A 14753-nucleotide genomic window follows, 5' to 3' on the forward strand; every position below is an offset into this window, starting at 1 on the left:
TAAAACAGACTGTACAATCTTGTGCCACTCAAGAGGTAATAAATATCCCTCACCCCCGAGGCCCTCCAGTACTGTTAAAGTAAAAGGGGCGTTAATTCCATAATTCTTAACAGCCGAATGTAGTTCTTTAATTTGTTTAAACGTTAATTTCCTATATGTAATTTGAGAATCTCTCCTTGCCTCCTCCTGATCACCCTCTTCCTCCTCAGAGGCAGAGGAATCTAGGTTTTGTCCCTCCTCCTGCCTTCTGGTGGTGTCCACCTCCTCCTCTCCCGCTTCTCCCTTCTCCCCCTCTTGCTCCCGAGGTTGAGTGTTAGAGCGAGTAATTACGGGGAAGGAGAGGGAAACAGTTTGCGCCCCGGATCTGAGTCTATTATTGCGGCTCTTTGAGGCCGAGGGTGTTTTAGGGGGCTTGTTACCCGAGGCATGGGGGGTAGTCACGGCTTCCCCAACAAGATCCATTTGTAAATCATGAATTTGCAAAGTGAGGTCCCTTAACTCTCTTTTTAAATGAAGCACGTTTTTTAATTCTGTCACTTGTTTCAAGAGAGAGTCTTTGGATTTAAGGAGACCTTGCACCTCCGGAGGAACAGAAAATGATCTCAACATTTCCTGTGGTGGGGCTGATGGGAGAGGGGTGTCTGGATAGGGGGGAGGGGTGGGCCAGTGAAGGGCCCTTATCTCTGGAGTCTGTGTAGCTGCAGAAACTTGGGGAAGAGGAAAAGGGCCATATCTTTCTTCCTCATAATTCGCTGCCTCCTCTAGCTCCACCTCACAGGGGGGGTTGAGCCTGCCATTATTAGGAGAAGTCTTAGGAATAATAGGATAAATATTTTTATAAGGTTTTAGTGACATATTTTTCTTTTTAGTATTGTTCTTGATGCTGTCTTCTAAAGGGGGTTGGACTTGTTCCTCTTTTTCTGGGATTAAAGGTGGCGCCAAGCGGCGTCCTGAGGGCACAGGCTCATCAATCACAGAGGGAGTGCGCGAGCCAGGCCGAAGGCCAGTGACTATAGGTTTTTTATTGTCACTTTCGCTTTTGGGAGACGGGCAACTTGACTCCGTTAGGTAATCCTCTGTTAAAGCTAGTAAGCGAGCACTGTCACCTCCCTCCTCTGCTTCCTTTAAAATATCTCTAATAACCCCATAGAAGCTAAAGAAGGCCTCGGGGATTTCCTCTCCCTGACGGAGTAAATCATTGATATTTTTTCCTACCTTATTCCAGGTAAGGGGATGGATGTCTGGTCCGTGCAAGACCAACCACGGACATTTTTCTCCAACAAAACAAAAGAATTTTTACCAAATCTTTCTTTTTAACTCTTATTCCTCTCTCCCTAAGTGATCCTTTCATTTCTTTTATAAATAAAACCTCCTTTGATAACGCTTTGCCCATGGTTGATGGGACGGCAGAACTTACCTCAAGACTCTCCCACGGTGCACGAGCGATGCGGTGTGGGCGTCTCTACCTTAATATAATCGGGGTCCCCTACTCTCCACGCGGTCCGGTAGGTCACCGTGCCTTGAGCCCCACGTTGGGCGCCACTTCCCCCGTCCCGCGGGTTCAGCTATTCATCAGGCTCGAGGAGGCACCTCCTAAAAGAAGAAAACCAATGGGGGAAAGAGAGGAAGGAGACCAGGCGCATAAAGAAAGACAGAGACAATCTGAGTCACGTCAAGGTCTCATTTATTAAAAGTAAAGCAGGGTTTATATACCCTGAGTGTAAGGAAGGGAGTATAGAGGGGGGGGGGATGGAGAGTTTTTGCGATAACAAGAACAGGAAATCTCAAGGTTAGGGGTGGGTCAGGCTGTTCTTTTGGCCATTGTGCTAACCCAAGCAACAACCTGAGGTTATTCCGAGAAGTATTTTGTGCAGATGACTCAACCAGATGCGATTTGCTCAAGGCTAGAGGGTCTTTGCTTTGTTCCATTTAACTCCTTGGTCTCTGACAGATCTCCAGGATGGAACCAACCCAGATGTCCCTCAGTTGATGAGTGGATCAACAAGATGTGGTATTTATACACAGTGGAATTCTATGTGGCTGTCAGAAAGAATGACATCGCCCCATTTGTTAGGAAATGGAAAGACTTAGAAAAAATCCTATTAAGTGAAGTAAGCCAGACTCAAGGGAACATAGGCTCAATGGTTTCCCTCATTTGTCATAATCAGTAGAAACCTTGGGCTCTCCTAGCAGAGATTTGCAGTAGAGCAAAGCCTAGATATATAAGCCCATATAGTATGAAGCTAATTGAAACGACATCCAGGATATTGAAACAAAAGCCAAATAATGAATGATTGTTGTCCTTAATATACTATGTTATCTCTCATCTCTTTTGCTGTCCCTTGGTTATATCATATTGTTACAGTATCTCACTTTGTTATCTGATATATTGGATATATTTGTATTTGGTTATTTGAAATTGGATAGGGAAGGGGGGAAAACCAAGATGGGGGGTGGGGTGGGGGGAGGGTAATGGGAACCAAGACATGTGAAAGGGTATCAATGTATGTGAATTAATGCACCTTCTATCTGGCAAATATCATGTAACCCTTTTATTAATTATAATAAAAATATTAAAAAAGAACTGACTTCTTAAATTTCAGCTCCTATTATGTGAACATCTGTGAGCAAATAAACTGTGAATGTGAAAAAAAAGCCATATAATGAGTGATTGTTGTCCTTAATATACTATGTTATCTCTCATGTCTTTTGCTATCCCATGGTTATCTCATGCTGTTATCGTATTTTACCTTGTTATCTACTATATTGTGTATATTGGTTATTTGAAATAGGATAGGGAAGGGGGGAAAACAAGATGAGGGGTGGAGGTGGGGGAGGGAAATGAGGACCAAGACATGAGAAAGGGTATCAATGTATGTGAAATAATGCACCTTCTATCTGGTGAATATAATGTAATCCTTCTATTAATTACAATAAAAATATATGAAAAAAGAAAAGTAAAACATTAATAAAGGCACATAGATATACCCATTGGTCACAGGTTGACAATCAACATTTCTTGTGGCCATCATTGAAGGCCAATTTGCCATAATCTACTAGTCTACCATGCTATTGTAACATTACCACAGGCACTATAGAAATTCATTTCCCCATAGTTCTAGAGTTCAGAAATGCCAAATCAGTGTGTCATAGGGCCAAGCCATGGTCTCTTCGAAAGCTCAGTAAATGGATCTAATTTATATTTCTTTCCAAGATTTTGATGCTGCTAGAAGTTCTCTGAGTTCCTTAGCTTATAAAACTGCATCACATACTGCCACCTTCATTCTGTGCCTTTTCTTTTATCTTTTATTTCAATAGTTGTCATTAGCTTATGGCCTCCTTGGGTAAACAAGGATGGTTTAATCTCAAGATGCTTAACAATTAGGTCTGTAAAAGTAGGAAACATTCACAGGGACTAGGATATTGACACATCTTTTCTATGTTAGTGAAGGGAGGGGAATTTCACTATTCAATTCACACTGTTTTCCTAAATTCTTGAACTTTTGAGGTAACCTCAGCTTTGATTAAAGATTGGAAAGTTTTCTGAGTATTTTTTCTTGTCAGAATAAATGAATAAGTAAAAAGAGAAATAATTTGAGTTTTAGAATCACTAGGTGAAATACTATATATCCTATTTGTAGCTTATTGTTTAGAATTTACAGCAATGCTTAAACCTTAGAGGACTGTTTTAGTAGGGTTTTGGGTGGGGGAGGATTTGGTGGGTTTGGGTTTTTCAGTTGGATTAAGGTTTGAACCTTAGTGCCTCCTGCTTGCTTAGCAATTGCTCTATCACTTGAGCAATACCTCTGGCCCTTTTAGCTTTAGTTTATTTTCAGACAGGGCCTTGCACTTAATACAAAAGCAGTGGTCCAAAATCCTCCTCTGTCTCCCACCCTGTACAGCTGGAAGGACAGGTATATACTTCTATGCCTGACACCATGCCTACCTTTGTTTTTTTCAAATACTCTTTCCATCTCTCCTCCCATTTAGCTGGGATTATTGGTGTGGACCATCACATGCTGTGAATAAAGAAACAAACTCATGAACTCATCTTTGTTTGTTGATGCTTCACTTAATCACTGGAATTTGGTAAGCAAATACCTGTAACTGATAAAAATGATATGCTCATGGTGATCTGTTGGAGAGAGAGAGAGAGAGAGAGAGAGAGAGAGAGAGAGAGAGAGAGAGAGAGAGAGAGAGAGAGAGAGAGAGAGAGAGAGAGAGAGACAGAGACAGAGACAGACAGAGAGACAGAGAGAGAGACAGACAGAGAGAGAGAGACAGAGAGGGAGAGACAGAGACAGAGAGAGACAGAGAGAGACAGAGAGAGACAGAGAGAGAGACAGAGAGAGAGACAGACAGAGAGAGAGACAGAGAGAGAGGGAGACAGAGAGAGAGACAGAGACAGAGAGAGAGAGACAGAGACAGAGAGAGAGACAGAGAGAGAGACAGAGACAGAGAGAGAGGGAGACAGAGACAGAGAGACAGAGACAGAGAGAGAGAGACAGAGACAGAGAGAGAGAGAGAGAGAGAGGAGAGATGTTGAGGCCAGAAGAAAGACAAGTCTTCATTGCAGTAAGTCCCCCTCTTCTAGCTACTGTAAATTTTCTCCTTCTAATGGTGTCAAGATCCGGTTATCCATAGTTGAGAATGATAGATTAGGTCCTTTTGAAACTTCCAACTGTAGAATACCACATATTTTTATTTTTTTGCCAGTCCTGGGGCTTGAAATCAGGGCCTGAGCACTGTCCTTGGGCTTTCCTTAAGACTAGTGCTCTACCACTTGCGCCACAGAACCACTTCTGGGTTTTTCTGTGTATATAGTGACCAAGAAATCGAACCCAGAGCTTTGTGCATTTTAGGCTAGCACTCCACCACTAGGCCAAACTCTCAACCCAATATCATATATTTTTTAAAAGCAAAACAAGAACACATTTTGGTTTTATATGGTTTCCTTCAGAGAAAAAGTGAATAAGGGCATTTAGGAGCATCTATTCTTCAAATGTTCATCTGCTGCTTTTTCTCTAGATACTCTTTGATTAGCAGAAGTTAGGAGCTGCAGGGAGGCCCACTGATTAGGGCAAACAGAAGACAAAACAGAAGGCAAGAGTCAAGAAATTCTCTGAGTGACAGTCTCTATGGCCTGCCAAGAGACACTTGACCACTCTGTGTCTCAATTATTGGCAAACTGGGGACAGAAGTTACACTTGCTTACCCTATGGGGATGCTGTAAGAGCCAATTAACCACAGGCAATGTCACTGGAGATTGAAGGATGAACACCATTATGTACTTACGAAGCGTTATCACTGTAGTGTGAGTAGAGAATGGAAAGTGGCAGCTTAGCAAGGAAATTCATTGGTCTACCTTGAAGCAGCTTTCTGACAAATTGCCAATAAAGCCTTCTAATTTATCTCATTTTGCTAGCATGGTGTCTTGTACCTAACAATCTCTGCAGATGCCAGAGAGGAAAGACAGGCCAAGTCAGGTACAAAATGTTGACAAAGGAACACAAGTACACCACCCCCAAAGAGCTTTCCTTAGAAAGGTGAGTGTAACTATCCTTTCAAATTATATCTAGATTGTGGACGGAGGAAGTGGCAGTTGGATGGGAGAAGTTTCATGTGAAGTTGGAGAGGAAGGATAAATTCTAGAGACTCATTTTCCTTGGAAACAGGGGAGCCAAGGTTCTAGGCCGTGGCCCTCAGAATTGAAAATGGTGTTCATCAGTTTGCTGTGAGGTCTCCAGCTGAGAAATTGGACCAATGACTCTAGATAAGCATTCGGCAATGTATAATGCATGTTTTCTACTACATACCCCAAATGACTACCCTAAGAAATGCAATAAAATGTATAAACATTTACAGAGCTAGTGATAGTAGCTGGTAGTTTGCAGGCACCGCCTGGAAAAATTAAAGACTGTCTTCAAATCCCAGCCAATATGCCAAGCCCCACCTGGAGAAAATGACACAAAGCCGGTCCTGATGTATTTATTACTAGTAACTCGTGGTGAGCAAAAGAGCAAGGCAAAAGAATGGACTCACAGAAGAAAATAAGAAATGATCAGGAAAGACAGAAATAACTCAGACTACTGGGAGCCAAAACAGCTGATTAAGTATATATTTGACTCTACCAGTTGACCAAGAAGGAGATTTGAGGATTTAAGTAAAAATATTTAAATCTGGAATACCTCAGAGCCCTCAAATATGAAGAAGATGACTGCAGATGAGGCAAGAATTTGGGAATAGGAGAAGGCCACTGGGAATGGAAGATAGTTTTTATTATTGAGTCTTATGAATTTCTTCTACCTTTAAATAATTTCCATAGTCATATTTTATTATGGACTAGACACTGTGATAAACGGCTTAGCTATTCTACATTTATTTGCTGCAACAATCCTATGACTTGAAGAATAAAATGATTCTCATTCTTGATATGGAAAAAACTGAGATGAAACCAAGAATGTATGTTTTCCCTTATGTGTGGAGATATGTTGAGTTGTATAGGAAAATTTCAAATAGGCTAAGCCAGAATCACAATTCAGAAAAATAAAGCACCTGGAAGTAGGTACTTGAAAGGGGTGGGAGGGTCAAGGTAAAGAGGTAGAGAAACGAGGAGAAGAGGGGAAGAATGCAGACAAGAATCCAATGTATATCCTATAAAGTTAAGAAGAGAAAGGGTAGAGATGAGGAGGGGAGAGATAGGTGAAAAAGTCGAAAAGGGTGATCTTGATCAACATGTATTGAATTTATAAACTGCTTTGTTAAATGGCAACTCCTTTGTATACTACTTAAAATAATCATTGCAAAATAACAAGTGAAATATTACAAATTTCTTCCACAACCACACAGAATTTTACCATAGTTTTAACCATCCAACTCAAAACACTTTTTGATTTCTTATACCCTTTTATTACCAACAAACAAATTTAAAGTGATTGCAGGTTCCAAGATTTTTTGTTGTTGTGGTTTTCTACTTCATACTCAGAGAATATACCCTCTACTGTTTCAACAATTTCAGATTTGTTGAAATTTTTATTATAGTCCAACACACAGTCTATCATGCTGTTTATGCCATGTGGACTTTAAGACAATGTGTGTTCAGTGTCTTGGACATATTATACTATGAATATACATTAATCAATTGAAATTCTTCATAGTGCTTTTCATATATGCATTTACTGATAATCAGTTTCATCAGATACTAACAGATAGGAGTTAGCATTCTCAAATATCATTTGTGATTTTCTATTTCTTCAGTTTTGGTATGTTTTGATTTATCCCTTTCAAAACCCCATTTTTTATAATTTTTTTATTTCAATGCATAGAGGACTTACAGTTATATTTGCCAGATAGAGGGTGATATCCCTTCTTATGTTTTTGTCTCCATTTCCCTCCACTCACCCCCTCCCCTCATTTTCCCCCTCCTATTTCAAATAAACAAGTAAACATCTATATAATATACCAGGTAACAAAGTGGGATACTGTAACAATATGAGATTAACCAAAGGGCAACACAAGACAAGAGAGAAAAACATCATACAAAAAGAATAACAATTGCTTATAATTAAGTTCTTGTTTCTGTGTACTAGAGGTCCATTAATTTGGCCTTAGCCTATATGGCCTATGTATCTAGGGTTTGAGCTATTGTAATCCTCTGCTATGAGAGTTCTAGATTTGTACCAATTATTACAGATGAGGGAAACCATTGAGCCTATGTTCCTTTGGGTCTGGCTTACTTCACTTAATAAGACTTTTTCCAAGTCTTTCCATTTCTTTACAAATGGTGCAATGTTCTTTCTGATGGCGGCATAGAATTCCATTGTGTAAAAGACCACATCTTGTCAAAACCCCATTTTTAATCTAGGGAATGCACATTTAGGGTCTTCCAGGCAAGTGAGATCTCCTACTATTATGAAAGGCCTCTTCATATTTCTGGAAGTACTATTCATTCTGAAATCTTTCATTTCATATTGTATAGCTACTACCCCTCCTGATGTTTGCTGACTGTATTTTCCCCATCCATTCTTTTTGTTTTACTTTTAATTGTCCTTGTAGAGATGATACACGGTGTGTGGGGGGTGTCCTAGTTATGTTTGTCAGGTGATAAGTACAATTCTTTTCGAGCAATATCTCCATTTCCCTTTCTCTTTCTCACACAGTTTCTCCATCCCATCCCCACTCACAAGACGTACAATTCATTTTCTGCTATTGTCTGAGGATCACTGTTGCATTTGCTCATTTTGTTCCACCTGTTCTATGCTCCCTGTACCCTCCCAAATACAAACAAACAAACAAGATAAAAGAAAACAAAACAAAAAGAGTAACTAAAATTTTCCTGTTTCCTTGACTTGGAGTTTGTTTCATAAAATATTATTTTATATGATCATATGAACATAGCTATTGAACCCTTGTCATCCATGCCTATGCATAGCCTACTTTGGCCTCAGTGTCCTAATGTCTAGAGAGTTTTCTAATTTATCATGTCCCTCTGTGTGTGTGTGTGTGTGTGCGCGCGTGCGCGCGTGTGTGTGTGTAAATCATTCAGTGTGTTTGCTTGTAGATTTATAGGTACATTCTAGCTACCACAAATGTGGGAAAACCTGTGTTCCTTTGTGTCTGGCTTACTTTCCTTCATATTATTTTTCCAAATCTTTCCATTTCCTTATGAATGGTACATTAGCATTCTTTCTGATGGATGAGTAGAATTCCATTGTGTATATTTGCCACATTTTCTTGATCCACCGAGGGGTATCTCGGTTGATTCCGTACCTTAGCTATGATAAGCAAGGAAATGTACAAACCTTCCATGCTCCTGGATGGGAAGAATTGACATTTAAAAAATGGCAATATTTGGGCCTGGAGCGTGGCCTAGTGGTGGAGTGCTTGGCTAACATGCACAAAGCCCTGGGTTTGATTTCTCGGTACCAAATATACAGAAAAAGCCGAAATGGTGCTGTGGCTCAAGTGGTAGAGCACTAGTCTTGAGAACGCCCAAGGACAGTATCCAGGCCCTGAGTTCAAGCTCAGGGATAGGCAAAAAAAAATGGCAATACTCCCCAGAGCAAGTTACAAATTCAATGCAATACCTATTAAAATCCCAACTTTCTTCAGGGAAATAGAGAATGCAATGCAAAAATTCATATGGAAAATAGAGACTTCAAATAGAAAAAACAACCCTTAGCAGGAAGAAGAGTACTGGAGGAATACCAATACCAGACTTCAAACTCTTGGTCCTCATATATTATTTTTAAAAATAAGTATATGTTTTATGTCTAACTTCCAATGAGAAAAATTGTGTGCCATTTGTCTCTCTGAGCCTGACTAGCTTCAATCAACTTGACTTTAATTTGTTTCAAAAGATCTTAGGCTCCTTTATATATCACTTCTCTGCAGCCTGAAGTATTTATTTTTTACATTCCTTATAATCCATTAGTATTCCAGAAAAAAGCCATATCGGTCTAAAAATTGTCTTCTTGAGATTTGGATTTCTGATGATGTCAATTTACTTTGCTCCCCATTTTAAAAGAGTTTTGGGGGCCCAGAGTTTGGCCTAGCGGGAGAGTGCTTGCCTAGCATGCACGAAGACCGGATTCGATTCCTTGGTACCACATACATAGAAAAAAGCCAGAATTGGTGCTGAGTCTCAAGTGGTAGAGTTCTAGCCTTGAGAAAGTCCAAGGATAGTGCTCAGGCCCTGAGCTCAAAACCAACTGGCAAAAAAAAAAATAGTTTTCTACTGGCTTAAGGAGACTTCAGTTTCTGATGAGAATTCAGTTTGCATTTGTCCAGGATTTACACTTGTTATTCATAAGAAGGAAAGCCCTGGTGGAGTTTAGTCTGCCATACAAGGAGCAGAAGCACCCTACAGCTTTGGGGGGATATTTTATCATAACTATTACCACATACTATGTATTTATGTAACTATTCTCCCTGCTAGATTGTACTCCTCATGAGCATGAACACCTTCTCTTCTTTTAAATATGCAATATTCTTTTTTACTTTTTAAATTATTTTTTATTTACTGTGCATATTAAAAAGTCATTGTTTTTGTTCTTGTGCTTTCAATCTTAAATGAGGTTTTTTTATGTTTCACTAGTTTATTAGTAAGTTCAGCTAAATAACCAGGTTGTCAGGTTTATAAAATGTGCTGTTATTTTTCTATTGTATAAATGTTTGCATTCAACTGTGTTAATTCTTTTCTGCTTTGGTTAATTTGCTGTTCATTATCTATTTTCTCCAGATGAATACTCAATTTCTTTATTTTTTACTTTTATTGGTAGTAATGCAATTATTATTATCTGAAATTATTTTTCTTCATATTTTCCAAGAGGTTCTTTATGAAAACATGTACACTTTCAAGAAGCATACAGGTACCTCTTTCCCTGGACAGTAGATTTGGTCACTTAAGACAGTTTATCTCCTTTGGTTATTAAAAATTAAATGGTTTATGGAAGCCAGAAACATCCCAGTCTCCTTTGCTGACATTTAAAGGAAAACTTGACAAATAAAAGCTTAGAAAGTAGAGAGGGGTAGCAGAGTTTTCTGGTGATAACCCCAGAATTCTTTCCTCCTTAGAGTTACCTTCATTCCTTCAGCTTTGAAATTATGGGAGTCATAAATATTGATGAGAAGAGTTTGCTTTCATTTTCTGACACTGACAATATCCATCCCTGGAATAGTGATTAACCATTTAAAATAAATATTTAGGCAATAAATATTTAGATGCTAAACAAATGAATAGTGAAGGTACAGATATACTATCATGAGTGAGCTAGCCCAGGTACCCAAGCTTAGCGAATGAGTTCTCCATAAGGAGACTGAATCAACTTCATTTCACCTACCTATTTGGGAGCCTGAATCTGGGTATCCATTTTCACCTCTGCCAACACCTAAACACACAGTGAAACACACAGGCCCAGTTGTTTGGATTACCTTGTTGCAAATTTCTCCACCTTCAACAATAAGAACAAAATGGTGAGACCAATGTGTTTATTTTTTTTTATCACTTACTCCAGCATATCCCTTTAGGAAAGAAAGCAATTTGGCAATCTTTAATGGTCCTTTCCCACTATCCTCACCTTGGCCTGCTCTTCCCTCCCTGTTGGACCTGTGAGTAGATAGCTGTTGCTGGGTGATGTGTTACTCACGTATGGAAAGCCTCTCTCACAGGGTTTCTCTCCAGTCACATTTATAACCCAGGGAGCACCACAACCAGCTGAGGATTGTGAAAGTTCTTTCTTGCCAAGGATTCAATCTGTTTCTGGTTCTTGCAAACTAACAAAAGCTGTTCCTGTGTTATCACTCTAAAAGCGGAAGCTGCATAGTCATATGCAGGCTTCCCCATATATGGGAAAATGTCACCCCTGATAGACAAAGCACTCAAAAAACTACATCTGACTGGTTCGCATGTCTGTCAGCAGCGCATTGACAATTTTCAACGCAAACCCAGTGCCTAATTGGCGATGCCGAATGTACTTCACATCCTCTCGATATTGGCAAGAGCCTCCTGAGAAATCTCAACAGCTTTAATGAGTGCAAGACTGGAGTCTTGTGTTCCAACAGTCAAAACAGTAATAACAAAATTATCAAAAAAATAACATTAAGTGGGAAATTTCAATGATGCAAGATAAATATGTATTTTATCTCTAATATCTAAAGAACTAATAAAATTATGGCAAAAATAAACTAGGACTCTCAAATGAATATCTAAAGGATAAGAAGATTCTAGAGAGAATGACAGGAATCTACATTAAATGATCAACTTAATAATCACAATAATATAAATTAAAAGATTCAATTTCTTTGTCTCCCATATAATGAAGATGTGTCAAAAGCTAATTAGAAGAATGCAAAAAGCTGGGAGACAGTGTTTATGGACTATACTCTTATTCAGAAGGCTGAGAACAGGAGATAATTGATTTTAAGGTAGATTGGGCAGGAAAAGTCTAGAGACATCATCGCCAATTAACCAGTAAAATGCTGGATTGGAGGGCTGGCTTAAGGGCATGAGCAAAAAATCTAAGAGCACCAAGACCTCAGATCAAGCTCCAGTACTGGCCCCCAAAAAATAACAAATAAAACCTACAGGACACATATAAAACCTACAGGAATGTTTCCTGTCACTCAATTAACATAGGTAGATCACCTGTGCTTGAACAAAGTAGTTGTATCCACTTGAGTGTGACATTAGCTGTTCTACTGTTTCAATGAAACTGAATTGTAGAAGGATTATACAAATTGTGCTTCACCTCATGGATAGACTGTGTTGGTTAATATTCTGTCTATCAACCTCAAGTCTTATTTTTCTCTACTGGTTCCCAGAGCTATAGTTGAGGCTTGACCCCATTTTTTCTTCCTAGAAGAATCTTCCTTCCATTCTTCTCACTGGGATGCCAAGGGAAGGCTGCACGGTTGGAGGCAGAAGTATTTCCTCAGTTTCACTTGGCTTCCTGCTCCACTTTAGAAATGGGCCTCTGGTTGCACTTTGTGCGAGTAACATGGCTGCCAGAGAGCAGACCTCCCTGATCCTATAACAAACTTCAATGTATCTTTTTTTTTTTCACCAGTCCTGGGCTTGAGCTCAGGGCCTGAGCCCTGTCCTTGGACTTTCTCAAGTCTTGAGCCTCAGCACTACTTCCAGGTTTTTTTTCTATGTATGTGGTACCAAGGAATCGAACCCGGGTCTTCATGCATGCAAGGCAAGCACTCTACCACTAGGCCAAACTCTTGGCCCTTCACTGTATCTTCTAGTCAAAGAAAATATAAGCCTGGACAGTAGTCCTTCTTCTGCCCAGGTGTGTTAAAAATCCACAAGAACTCTCTTCTAAGCTCTCATAAAGAAAAGACCAACTTCTTTCTTTGTAGCCTGAGAAGTGAAACTATTACCTTTGAAATACCTCAGTATCACCTTTTGTATTGATTCTTGTTGTGAAATTTTCTAAAAAAATAACCTCCTCTATGATTGGGCCATAAAAATAGGAAATATCTGGATTTGACAGGTCATGCCTGTAATTTGAGCTGCTCAAAAGGTTGAGATCCAGAGGGTTGTTTGAAGTGAGCATAGACACGCACACACTCACACACACACACACACACACACACACACACACACACACGTCCACAAAATTTCATTTCCAAAATAACCAGCAGGAAGCACGGCTGGAAGAATGGCTCACGGGTGTTCACTGTGTAAGCAAGTCCGTCAAGGATGAGACTTTCAGTTCCAACCCCAATACCACCACCACTACCAACAACAAAAAATAATAATAGAGAATAATTTTTTCACAGGAAGATGGATGGAGTCATATATCATCATATGTTGATCTACATCTGAAAAGATGAATGGCACAAGTGTCAAATGGGCTCTCTGTCGTCATAGTCTACATTATTCAGTGACAATATACATTTCTGTAACATGAAAGAAGCTACGGAAATGAAGGTTTTATTTCCTGTTCAGCATCTTTACCCAGCGTAGATATCCCCAAGGCTGACTTCTGTAATGGCTTCTTTTCTAGGCTTCTTTAAGCCTGGAAATATCATATCCACATGTGCCCTTACAACCACCATACAAGAAAGAGAAGACCACAAAGTCTGTATTAGCACTGTATAATCTCCACCCGGATGCTACATATACTATTTATACTGCATTCTATTCGCTGTGGCATGGATATGTCTGGATATAGTGGGGGATGAGATGGGCAAATTCCTCTGTGCCAAGAAGTAGAAACTTTGATAATGGGGACATGAAGCACTGCCTACCAGAAAATTCCATGTGCACCTCCCACTCAACCTGAAAGAAGTCTTCAGAGAATTTCTCCCATGAGACTCTCATCAGCTCTTTGAGTTAATCTCTTGCAGTGAAAAAAATATATTTAACATTGTCAAAGAAAAAATGAAAAGGTAGGCTGCATACTCATATTACTGCGACAACCTAACAACTATGTAACGTCAAGAAAATGACTTAAATTCTCTGTTGCTCATTTTCTCACATTTAAAATGGAGATAATGTTAATTAGGAGTTACTGAGGATTCAGTTCTACTATACACATAAGAGATAAAAATTATATCTGGAACATAATAACCAGCTAATTAATGCTAATTTTATTAGCTGCTTTTATTCCTTAACACATACCATCTTCCTCTTCATTTGGAATATGGTGATAACTGACACAATATTAATTTCCCTGTAGAAAGCGCTGGTAATCAGCATAAATGTTACGTTCACTAACAGCCTCCTGAATTTGAAGTGAGTGAAATCATTTAAAATGTGTCAAAGGCACAGAATTCATCCAAAGGCATGAAATGAGCAGAGATGGCTTGTAAAGAAAGAAAAATCAGTCTAAGGACAACAAACACAAAGTTATTTTCAAAGTATCCTCCCTTATTTTATAACAAACCAACAAGCAAACTGCTGAATCAAGGGCGGCTCTACAGAGCCACTGGCTGAGCACTAGATCACGGTGTGAGTATTAAACTCTTACCACGACTGATAATTTGAGTGAATGGAAAAATTGGTTGTAAATCTGGTCACTATTTCAGAACGCATATGCATATATTCATTTTTTTCATTACTCCTTTCCCTTTTCCTCCTTCATCTGTTTGTTGTTGTTGTCAGTCCTGGGGCTTGAACTTAGGGCCTGGGCACTATCCTTGAGCTTTCTCAATGCTAGTTTTCTACCACTTGAGCCACAGCACCACTTCTAGCTTTTTCTGTGTATGTGATACCAGGGCTTCGTGCATGCTAAATAAAGAAC

The 14753-nt window shown here is 39.4% G+C and overlaps 1 long non-coding RNA gene across 3 annotated transcripts in view; it reads right to left on the reverse strand.

Annotated features, from left to right (window-relative positions):
* LOC150059167 (uncharacterized) overlaps positions 1-10946 on the reverse strand; it is a 68471-nt gene extending 57525 nt beyond the window's left edge. For all 3 annotated transcript variants that reach the window (XR_016536605.1, XR_016536606.1, XR_016536607.1), the window contains exons 1-2: positions 10842-10946; positions 3947-4019 (exon numbers count right to left, since the gene is read on the reverse strand). This is a non-coding gene — a long non-coding RNA (uncharacterized LOC150059167). The remainder of the gene's footprint in view (positions 1-3946; positions 4020-10841) is intronic.
* Positions 10947-14753: the final 3807 nt, after the last annotated feature.

Source organism: Megascapheus bottae, chromosome 9, assembly GCF_031878675.1.
Source record: "Megascapheus bottae isolate mThoBot1 chromosome 9, mThoBot2.hap1, whole genome shotgun sequence".
NCBI lineage: Eukaryota > Metazoa > Chordata > Mammalia > Rodentia > Geomyidae > Megascapheus > Megascapheus bottae.